The 12,030-nt window shown below is 36.5% G+C and overlaps 1 pseudogene; it reads left to right on the top strand.

The window, feature by feature from the left end:
• LOC118851139 overlaps positions 1–5,135 on the top strand; it is a 54,818-nt pseudogene extending 49,683 nt beyond the window's left edge.
• The last annotated feature ends 6,895 nt before the right edge of the window (positions 5,136–12,030 follow it).

Genomic DNA, 12,030 nt, shown 5'->3' with positions numbered 1-12,030 from the left:
CACTGCAGTGGCAGTTACCTCCACCACTCTGGGGCTGGGGCCAGACTGCGTACTTCTCTCACCTAGCTCCAATAATTTTGCCACTGACCAGCTAAGCTGTCTTTGACGTTTGTGGGTTGAGAAGTCTGGAAACTGCCACAGCTCAGTGATGCAGGGCGCTGAGTCCTACTCCACTAGTCTCCTCTGGCCTGGTCTCTTCCCACATGGCCCATGCTGGGCTGTGCTCTGCTCCTAACACAGTGTGATAGACCCTTCTGAGCAACCATCCAGGCCATCTTGGGCTGGAGACTTATTTCATTCTGTCATTTTGTAGGTTCTGTAGCTCTAGAATGTGTTTAGAGTCATTTTTATGGGCATTTGGAAGGATTCCAGGAAGAGCTCAAGTAAGTCCCTGCTTTCAAGCCTGCATCTTGGCTCCACCCCCCCAAATAACAACTTTTCACTAGAAACACATGCCAGGAACTCTTTTCTGGTGGCAAAGAATTGGAAATTGAGGGGATGGCCAAAAATTGAGGAATGGCTGACCAAATGGTGTTTTGTTATTATGATGGAATACTACTGTACTATAAGAAATGATGAGCAGGATGCTCTCAGAAAAACCTTCAAAGACTTGCATGAGCTGATGCAAAGTGAAATCTACTGTGTATAAAGTAACTGCAATATTGTGAGATGATCTGCTGTGAATGACTTAGTTTTTCTCAGTAATACAAAGATCCAAGACAATTCTGAAGGACTTAATGATGAAAAAATCTCCAAAGAAAGAACTGATGGTGTCTGAATACAGATTGAAGCATACTTTTTTATCTTTCTTTAGGATTTTGGGGGTCTATATTTTTTTCTCAACATGAGTAATATGAAAATGTTTTGCATGACTATACATGTATAACCTATATTGAAATGCTTGCTTTCTCATGGGTGGGAGGAGGAAGGGAGAGAATTTGGACTGCAAAGTTTTAAAAATGTATGCTAAAAATTTTTTTACATGTAACTGGGGAAAAATAAAATACTAAATAGATTTTAAAAATAAATAAAAAAACAAGTAATTAATGACCGAAAGAAAGGAAGAAAGAAACTAAGAATGGAAGAAAGAAGAAGAAAGAAATTCATGGGAGGGAGGGAGCATTTTGAAAATGAATGTTTAGGAATATTTCCATTGTTCTGTGATTTTATGGAAGATGATATCTGTGTGATTATAAGAACTCATATCTATATATTTTAAAAACTTGCAAGTATTATTTTCTAACCTATTTTATAGCCACAAAATAAATAGCTTCAGTGGATTTTGAACCTGTTTGTTAAAAAAAAAATTATAAAAAAGCAATGCCTTCATTTAAGTTTGTGAGAACACCTAATTTGCATCAATGAAGATGAGAATTTACAAAATCTTTGTATAATTAGTGGATGGGATTGAAAAATGACTTAATCATGATTTAGTAAACACAAACAAAGATGAACTTTCTTTTGTATATACATACCATTCTGCGTTGTCTTTTTTAGCTATGACAAACAGTAAAACCAAGTTTTGAAATAAATTGAACTTATTAAGCATATTTAATCACATAGCTCTCATTAAAAATTATATTACTCATGACAGAAAAATTTTGTTTGTATTATTAACAAACAAGTTGAATTTTACTTTTAATAAATAGAGACAAAGTGACATAGTGGATAGTGAGTTGGTCCATGACAAAATGAGTTGGCTTTTGACATGCTTTTGACATGACCCTGGACAAGTGACTTAAACCCTAGGTGCCCCAGGCACTCCACAATAGAGCAAGTGATCTACCTTGGTAATAAAAGGAGTTTTTCACCAAGAGTTTCCTAAACCAAGGAAATTACAAGTCTGATCTATGTGGTTGAATCATGAAATGAAACTTGTATCATTTTAACACATGTATCCATGACACCTTATAAAGGAGAGCTTTGAAGGTAACCTTTTGATTTAGCAAATCAATGTATTTTATGGTCTAAAAAATCAACTCTCAGCCCAGTCTGTGATCCATTTGTGTTATTTATAAAAGTTCTAAGAACTGAGAGAGTAGCTCTATGTATTTTCCATCCAATTGCATAACATATCAGAAAAATAAACACTCTTCGTTTACTTGGCTTTTCCTGCATGGATAATTAGGACACACTTTTCAGTTGTTAACAGATTTCACTTGGTATATTTTTTTCATTTTTTCAGTGCTTCATGAAAATGATATAATGTCACCTGCAAACAGGAGCATATGGAGAACCTCACCATTTATAATGAATTCCTTTTCCATTTGGACTTTGGTTTGGACAATCTTTATGATAGTTACCAATAACTTTGGTGAGCATACTTATCTGCTTGTTTAATGCCTCATTTGATATTAAAAAATCTTAATCATAGAACTCTCTGTTTTATAGCCTTCATAGTAACTTGTATGATTTTTAGATATTCAAGGGAGACATTAAAAATAAACAGATATTAATCGTACTAAAAAATTCCACAAAAAGAAGTGGCATTTCGGGAAGGCAACTAATTTTTTTTAAAATAACTGAGTGACAAAGTAAATAAGGAAATACAACTTCTATCTTCCCCTAGGGAGAATAAATGTATGTACTAAAAATAATATGTTTAAGGAACATTTAAAAATAGAAGATGTAATTTATGGACAGCAATGTCCTCAGATTTGAAATGCAAGGAAATAAACATGAAAGCTTTGTGCACTTAAGAAACAATAAATTTTTCAAAATATATCCTCAAAATATATTCTTTTCATTTTAATAATCCCAAGTTTTGCAATTAGGATTCATGTTAGATTGGTCAACATTTCAATCAATAGTCTTTTTGAAAAATGAATCAATCCACTCTATTTGCCCATTCAACATTTATCTCATGTAAAAGAATGTATCATTGTTACTGCTCAGAATTAATGGTAAAAACCTATTTTTGGTAAAAAAAAAATCCTTGTAGTGATGGACTAATCTAATGAATATTTTTTCAGTTGAAAAAAGTTACTTATCAATTCTACATAAGATGTAGAATTGAAAAAATAGATTTTCTGATTTTACCTGAAAAACATAATGAAAGAAGAATGCCAAAGGAGAAAGTGTTGTAAGGAATACATGAAGAAAAAGACTAGTCAATTAAAAATATTAAAAATTCACTGTGAATGGAAAAATACAAAGTAGTAAGAGTTCCCCCTCAAGAGAAACCTTGTCTCTTTCCTTAAAGGGATAAAGAGGGAAGTAAACAATATGCAAAAAGGTCAAAAATAGAAACACATTTTGATAATCCAAGAAATCTATGATTTTATTGAAGTGCCTACAGTAACAACAATGTTATTTGCAGCTACTGTGACTGTGTAAAGCCAATAACACCAGCACAGAAGAGGACTGCTAGCATAGGTACTTTGATCTGCTTTTCTAAGGAAAGCAAATTTAAGGGGTTTACAATCTCACTTTAATTAAACATACATATATCATTCACTTAGTTCAGAGGAAAAAATCATTACCCTGAACTTCATAGCAAATACAAACACAAATTACAAGCAGAAATTATATAAACAGCACAAAATAACACAAATCAACACACAGGCTTCTAGCCATCTGACCAAGACAGTACATACATAGTCACCAGAGAGAGAGGTGTCAACATGTGGGTTTTTCAAAGCTGGGGGTGGGTCTCCTTAATGGCTACCCAGAGTCTTCTCTGGCAAAATCACAAGAATGCTCTTCCAATGAGTGAGCCTCCAAGCAAAACCTCTCCTCCCACAGTTCTGAGAGTCCTCGATTCTCAATTGTACATTCTGAGTTCAATGGCTATCCTCTGGGTATATACAATCTTTTGGGGGGCCTGAGGGCTTCACAACTCTTGAGGGATTCACACCTCTAGTGACCTAATTAGCAAAAAGGTGTGGGCCTTCCTACAAATCAAGGCAAGACTCATTCAAAGGCACTTGATTGCCTTAGTGCTGAGAAGTACTCCAAAAGAAAAAACAGTAAAAAGTCCCACTTTGCTTGCCCTTACAGCTACCCATGTGGCAAGAGCACCAATCACTCCTTTTCATACCATGCAATTAGTCAGTATCCTCCATTAAAATCTGCACAAGGTTTTAAAACTCCCCTATATGCTGGGCACCTTGCTGTAAAACTTTTGACCAATGAAGCACAAAGATTGTCCATTGATTATCCTTCATACATGCTACAGAATAACCAATCACCTTTTCTGATCACTCATTTCTTGGGTAATATATTTTATGCTACTTCTCCTGTGCATTTTTTTCATTGATAATAGATGAGCCTATTTATTATATGCCCTCATCCAATGTGTTTATTCATTGACCTTTGTGTGACCTTTATCTTTAATTCTTTGGGAATTGTGATGATCTGTATTTTGTAGGCAAGTGTCACTGGAAAGATATTGGGACTAAAAAGATTGATTTCAAGTAGAAGTTTAGAATTATCAAAGGAGCTCTCCTCCTCCTCGTCCTCCTCCTCCTCCTTCTCCTCCTCCACCTCCTCCTCCTTTTTCTTCTCCTCCTCTTCCTCACCATCATCACCATCATCTTCCTCCTCCTCCTCCTCCTCCTCCTCCTCCTGCTCCTGCTCCTGCCTCTGCTGCTTCTCCCCCGTTCCCTTGGAGCAGACCATCCTGGTGCCTCTTTTGTGAAGCGGCGGCAGAGGAGACCTCGGGACTCGCCATAGTCAACGAAAAGCCGAAGGAAGGAGTCAAGACTGAAAACAACGACCACATTAATTTGAAGGTGGCAGGGCAAGATGGTTCAGTGGTGCAATTTAAGATTAAGAGGCACACACCACTTAGTAAACTAATGAAAGCCTATTGTGAACGACAGGGTTTGTCAATGAGGCAGATCAGATTCCGATTTGATGGGCAACCAATCAATGAAACAGACACACCTGCACAGTAGGAAATGGAGGATGAAGATACAATTGATGTATTCCAGCAGCAGACAGGAGGCGCTTACTAAAAAGAATCTACAACTCTTCTCCAGAACTGTGCTCCCAAGAAAAACAATACATTCACAATTAGAAACCAAGATTTGGTTCATCCACATCCTGACTACTGCAGTATAGTTTTCTCTCTTCTTTGATTCCCTTCCCCCGTTCCTTTATTGTACATAAAGTAACTGGTGTATGTGCACAGGCATAATGCATATTTTTTTTAACTAAATGGCCGATGGTATGTTTTGATCAACATCAAATGGAGATGGGGAAGGGAAAAAACAAACTGCTTCTGTGAAAATACCCCTTTTCTCCATTAGTGGCATGCTCATTCAACTTTTATCTTTATATTCTAGTAAGTTATTTTGCTCTCACTGTTCAACAACAAAAAAAAACCCACAAAAAAATCCTTGCATACCTTGTTTGATTGGATAATTTCAATGTTTTTCTTTTATCATTGTAAAACTAAGGACAACTTTATAACTTTTTTGTATGTAGCTGTTACATGTAGGGCAATCTCTGTCTCTGTAGGGATAAATTACTATAAAGAAATTGATCCTAGATAGTTTTCCTTCAAGTCAAACATCTTGTTGTTTAAACTTCTTGTTTAAAATAATAAAAATAATAAAAAAAGAATTATCAAAGGATCTGCATAATTTTCTAAATATAATACAAAGTGCCCTCCTCCACAGGTAATTCAGAATCCATTTAATTTTCCAGTTGTAGTTTCTGTACAAGATCCATATACTGATAAGCTAGCTTTGTGGGTTTCCATCCAATTGTCTATTATAGTCTGGGTAATACATAGATCTTTTTCATCCACTTGTTTTTATCCTTAATGAATGACTAGGTTAAAGTCTTTTGAATGATGATGGATCTCAGTGTTTTGAGGCTCAAAGCACAATGTCAACTGAAATCAGAAGCATTTGTAAGATCTTGTTATCCATAGTGAATCTCTCATTTAGACTCTGTGCTAGATATCCTTCATAATGGTGTCAAACACCTCTAATGAGTACACATCTTCCTGCTTTCTTCTAGCCTCTATTTTCATGATAAAAAGGATATTAAAGTTCTCTTTGAGGTTGAATTTACCAAAGAGTCTTGCACTATTTCGACATATATATGGTTAACATCTTTTGATAAGAGCTTTCAATGGAACTATTTGCCATGCCATTTTATGTTAACAAATGATAAGAACTGTAAGGTCTACTTTGTACCTTACTTTTAATTGTATGTTTGTCAAAACATGCTCTATTGTAGAATATAAATTACAAAAATCTGACTATTCCCTTCTTGTGCCTTCATCAAGAATGCCATCAATATGTGTGTAGATCATTTTAATAAAGATTTTTAGAGGTAGTAATGTAGGTATATTAGTCTATAGCTATTGCTATTTATTTGGCAGCAATAATAATCATAGTATTTTATTTAACATCATATTGAATATTTTACACCAAAATAATTTTCTGTCATATCTGCAGTGCAACCTGTTTTGACAAGAGAAACAGACAAGCAAAACTATATTACTCAGCAACTGTTCCTGTGTACTTCTGCAAAATCTTGCAGCTGTAATCACCTCTCTCATTCCCTCCCACCATACTCCACATAGACTTCTATTTATATGATAGTAAATGTTATAAGGGAGGAAAAGTGTATTTCATCATTTTGCTATGGAACCAATATTAGCCATTATATTTAATGAGTTAAGCTGCCTTTTGGTGTTATTTTTAGTGCTGGGATCTTAACATGTGTTGTTTCTCTGCTTCTGATTTCTTTACTCTATAGAAATTCATGCGAATTTTATCATGTTCCACCAAACTCATTTGGAACAATGAGTATTTCATTTCTTTCACATTATAATTTGTTTAGCTGTTTTCCATTGCTGGCCATTCACTTTGTTCCCAGCTTGTACCATCACAAAAGTGCTGTTATGAATATTTGGTATGTAAGGGACTCCTATACTACACCGTGAAGTATCAATATCACAGTATCATAGACTTAGTTCTAGTACGTATCTTAAAAGTCGGCAAGTCCAGCTCCTTTACTTTACAAATGAGTAAATGGAGGCTAAGATGTTAAGTAACTTGCCCAGAGTTTATTCTAAGGTAAGATTACAATGCAAGTCTTCTTGACTGTAAGTCTAGTGCCCTATCCACTAGTTCTGTGCTGCCTTAAATGTATAATGACAAAACATTCTTTACACAAACAGAAGCACACATATAATTGAAGAGGTATTTATTATGCACACTTGGGCTATAAAAATGTACCAAAACTGATAGTAGTAGAACACAGTTCCCATAGTGGAATGATCAGGTCAAAGAATATGAATGGTTCAATAAACTTCAATAATTCCATATATTTTTCCATTAGGATTGGAATAATGCGCAGAACTAACAATAAAGCATTAGGATGCCTGACTTTCCATAGCCCTTCCAACATCAACTATTTCCTATTTCCACCTTTTATTCAGTTATTTTTTTTCTGTGAATTTTTTGTTAAGTTAAACAACAGAAGTGTTTTGATTTGCAGTTCTCTCATAAGTAGTGATTTGAACCTTTTAAAAATTTAGATGAATTTCCTTTTTTGAAAACTGTTTCTATTCTTTAACTATTTCATTTTTTCAGGAATGGGTCTTGGGCACACTAAGAGGCGTGGGGAGGGAATCTATGATTCCCTTGGTATAGGGAGCTGATATTTGAGGAAAATCCTTCTACCGATACAAGTCAGCAACTTCTCTTGTCCTTATGCTCCTGGAGAGTTATATAGAGCACGTAAGAGATTAAGTGATTTGCACAAGTTGGAGAATGAGTATGTTTCAAAATAAGGACTTGGATCCAAGTTTTATTGGTTTCAGTGACAGCCCTCTATCCATTATGTCATGCTGCCTCTTTGAGTGTATTTATGTCAATTTCACATGTGTTAGATATCAGGAATTCATCAAATATATTTGTTGCAAAGGTTTTCTCCTTATTCATTCTTTTCATTCTCTTTAAATTGATTTTGATCATGCAAAAGGATTTTAATTTTTTACAGAAAAATTGCTTATTTTTCCTTTTGTGATTCTAACCCTTATTATTGTCATGAATTGTTCTCCAACTATAGATCTGAAAGTTATATTCTATTCTCTTCCATTCAAATAATGATCCATTTTGTATTTAGATCAAGTATACTTTTCAAGTTTATCATTGCGTAAAATCTTAGATGGGTGTCTAAGTCTATAGTATCTTCTGCTGAAGTTCAGCTTTCCAGAAGTTCTTATCAAATAGGAAATCCTTCCCCCAGTAGTTAATGATCTCAGATTTATTGAACACTGAACTACAATATTCATTTAGAGCTAGGTTTTGTTTTTCTACTCTTTTATACTGATTTATTTTCCATTTTAACCAGAACTAAACATTCTAATGACTTTGTAAAGTATTTTGAGATATTGTGATTCCAGACAACTTCATGTATGAATTTTTAAAATTAGTCCCTTTGAAATTTTTGATCTTTTGTTATTCCAAATTATGTTTTTATTTTATCGAGTTCCATAAAATTGCCTCCTGGCAGCTTGGTTGGAATAACGCTAAACTGACAAACTTATTGAGTTAGACATTATTGTCATTTTATTACATTGATATTTCATGCTCAAACAACAATTACCTCTTCAGTTGTCATCCTCCATTTCTTTAACATGTGTTTTGTGGTCATCACAAGGAATTAAGAATTACCAAAATGCCTACTACATACCAGGCACTATACTAGGCACTAAAAGCGCTTCAGATGCAAAGAAAAATTAAAATAGTACTACTTATTCTCAAGAGGCTTACATTTTCTTGGGGGAAAGCAACATGTACAAATATAAGAACACACAAAATAAATGGAAAAAATTATCGGATCACATTTCTGCAGTAGTTACTTCTCCCAATGGCAGCTGGACTGAAAGCAGTACCAGTATCTAGGCTGGGTCAATGGACTTTCTTATGCCCACAGTGACAACTGATCCACAGTTGTTGTTGATGGTGATGATGGACTTCTTTTCCATAGGAGTTACATGACAAAAGCTTCAGGGGGCTTCATGTAAGGCTGGTGGTCTGCGTGGGTGGGATAGGCACTGGTATTCTTTGCCTCCAGATCCTGGAATGTTCCCATTAGGAATCAAGGGGACCCTCAACTTGAAGAGGTGGTAGTATCATCTTTGCTTGCCTGGCACAGAACACCAACAATACTTGGCAACTGATCTGATAGGATCAGTCATGACAAGTGAGAAGTTGAGGAGGACCCCAAAGTTTTGATTCTGGGTGACTAGAAGGATGATAGTGCCCTTACTGAAGTAGGGAAATTCAAAAGGGAGTAAGGTTTGGGAGCAAAATTCTATTTTGGACATGATGCATTTAAGATGCCTATGAGAAATCTAGTTTGAAGTGCCCAAGAGGTAGATGATGATATGGGATTAGAGCTAATAAGTATCCAGGGCTAGATGTGTAGATCTGAACATCATCCATATAGAGATGATCATTGTGCTCATGGGAACTAATGAGATAACCAAAAGAAAGAGCATAGGACAAAGCTTTGAGGATATATCCAAACTTAGGGGGCAGCACATTGATGGGGATCAATTAAAGCAGAATGACCAAACAGGCAGGAAAATCAAGTATCAGAAGAAGAAAACAGAAAGGATAGAATTTCCAGGAGGAAAAAGTGGTCAATAGTGTCAAATTCTTCAGAGAAGACGAAAAGGACAAAAATTAAGAAAATAACATTAGTTTTGACAGCTAAGAGATCAAAAGTAATTTTGGAGAGAGCAGTTTCAGTTAAATGTGGAAGTCTAAAAAAAGATTAAAAGGGATGCATGAAAGAAAGGTAGGAAACAATTGTAGTTAATGTTTTCTAGGAGTTTGGCTCTGAAATGGAGGAGAGATGTATGACAGCTTCTATAATTGATAGGATAAAGCAAGGGTATTTTAAAGATGAGGGATGATGGGCTGTGTTTATAAGCAATAGGGTAAGAATCAGCAGATAGGAATAAATAGAGAGAGGGAGAGAGGAAAAGAGAGGAGGAGGAGGAAGAGGAGGAGGGGAGGGGGAAGGAGAGACAGAGATGGAGAGGGAGAGAATCTGTGTGTGTGATGATTGTGGATGCAATCTGGCAGAGGAGTTGTGAGGTGATAGAATTAAGAGTGAAAGTAGATAAATGCACGTTCATTAATTAAATCAGTTGATAAACATTTATCAAGCACTTGGTATATTCCAGGTAGGGAGCTAAGTTCAGGGGACTTAGAGCAGAAAGGTAAAAACAGGGTCCTTGCTCTCAAGGATCTCCCAATGTAATGAGGAAGACAAGACGTAAGTAATTACAAGTTATTATCAGCAGGAAAAGTACTAGCACTGGGAGGAAGCAGGAAATTCCTCCTGCAGGAGATGGGATTTGAGTTGAGTTGCCCAGAGAAAGATGGAGGCTGAGGTGAGAAGGCAGAACATTCCAAGCATTAAGGACAGCCAGTACAAAATCATGGAGATGAGAGATGGAGTGTCATGTCCAAGGACCAACCAGGAAGCAGTGCAATGATATCATGTAGAGAGTGAAGGAAGTCAAGTGTACAAGACTGGGAAGGTAAGGAAGAGCTAAGTTGTGAAGAGTTTTAAATACCAAACGGAATCTTATTTAAGTTCTAGTGTGTCTTTAAATGTTAACTCCCAGATATTATAGGCATAATATCATTATTGTGAATAGCATTTCTTCTTCGATCTCTGTCTCCTGGCTTTTGTTATTATATAGAATGTCTGAAGATTGCTGGTGATTTATTTTCTAATCTGATACTTTAATGAATCTATTAATTACTTCAATTTTTTGTTTGAATTGCTGGGATTATGTAAGTTATTATTTTATCTTCAAATACTCTTCTCTTTGCTTGTGCTTATTCCCTCTTATTTTTTTTTGTTTGACTTAACATTTCTAGCACTAGTTCAAATAATAGGAGAAACAATGGGAATCCTCATTTACACCAATTTAATGAGAAAGTCTTCATTTCTTGGATTTCATATACCATAGCTTATGAGGTACCTGAGGATGCTATGTGGGTGTATTAGGAGGGCAGAGTTTATAATCTCAAAGAGGATCATAAACATGTCTGAAACGTTCGGAACCGCCGGATATAAGAAATTCTCAAAGTAGAAGGCAGAAGAATCAAAACATTTATTTAGGCTCCACAGTAACCAACCCATGAACCAGCAACCCCATTTTGATATGTTGATCAAAAGCTTCCAGGCCCAATAAGTACGCCTTGCAAGAGTAACCAGGAGGCTACAGAGAAGCATGATTGCGTAAAGCAAAATCATGTTTCCCCCTCTATGGTAATAAGATTACCCACTGGCCTGAAGTCTTTGTTCAGCTTTCTCCCGTAGGTCAGCTCTGCTACTGGCAGCTCCTGCTTCAGCTGTGTCTGTGGCTGTGGCTGTAACTGACGTAACTGCCGTAACTGCCTCTGTAACTGCCTCTGGCTCCAACTGTCGCTGTAACTGTCGCTGTAATGGCCTGAAGTCTTTGTTCAGCTTTCTCCCGTAGGTTAGCTCTGCTACTGGCAGCTCCTGCTTCAGCTGTGGCTGTAACTGACGTAACTGTCGTAACTGTCGCTGGCTCCAACCGGAAAAGGAAAAGAGAATCTTCAAGCTGTCCTCTCCCCTCTTATAGAGTTTTTGACATCATCAAGCTCCGCCTGAATGACCAGGGCTGATTGGTTCTTGAGTTGGCCCCTCCCCCTAGCATAGACATTAACACCTCCCCTCAGCCAGCCCCATGACTCCTCACACAGGAAGTTGTCTGCTTCCCGGCATGCTCCCCGGGCCTCCTGCCCCGGAAGAGCAAGCCACAGTGTCCAGAGGCTCAATGAGGTAAGCTGAGTCATTCAAAGAAAACAAAGGCCATTCTGGTTACAGTGGGGAAGCAAAATAAGACAGATTCTGATGTTGTCAGGGAAAAACAAACAAACCTGTGTGAGCATATAAGCTATTCAGATTGTTATTAAGCATCTGTCAAGATTATACTCTGGTCTATAGCATCAAGTCAGGGCTTGACACATGGGTTTTGTTTATATAACCAAGAACTCCAGCTCATATGCG

Source organism: Trichosurus vulpecula, chromosome 5 (assembly GCF_011100635.1).
Source record: "Trichosurus vulpecula isolate mTriVul1 chromosome 5, mTriVul1.pri, whole genome shotgun sequence".
Classification (NCBI taxonomy): Eukaryota; Metazoa; Chordata; class Mammalia; order Diprotodontia; family Phalangeridae; genus Trichosurus; species Trichosurus vulpecula.
This window is presented reverse-complemented; position numbering and strand designations above follow the sequence as displayed.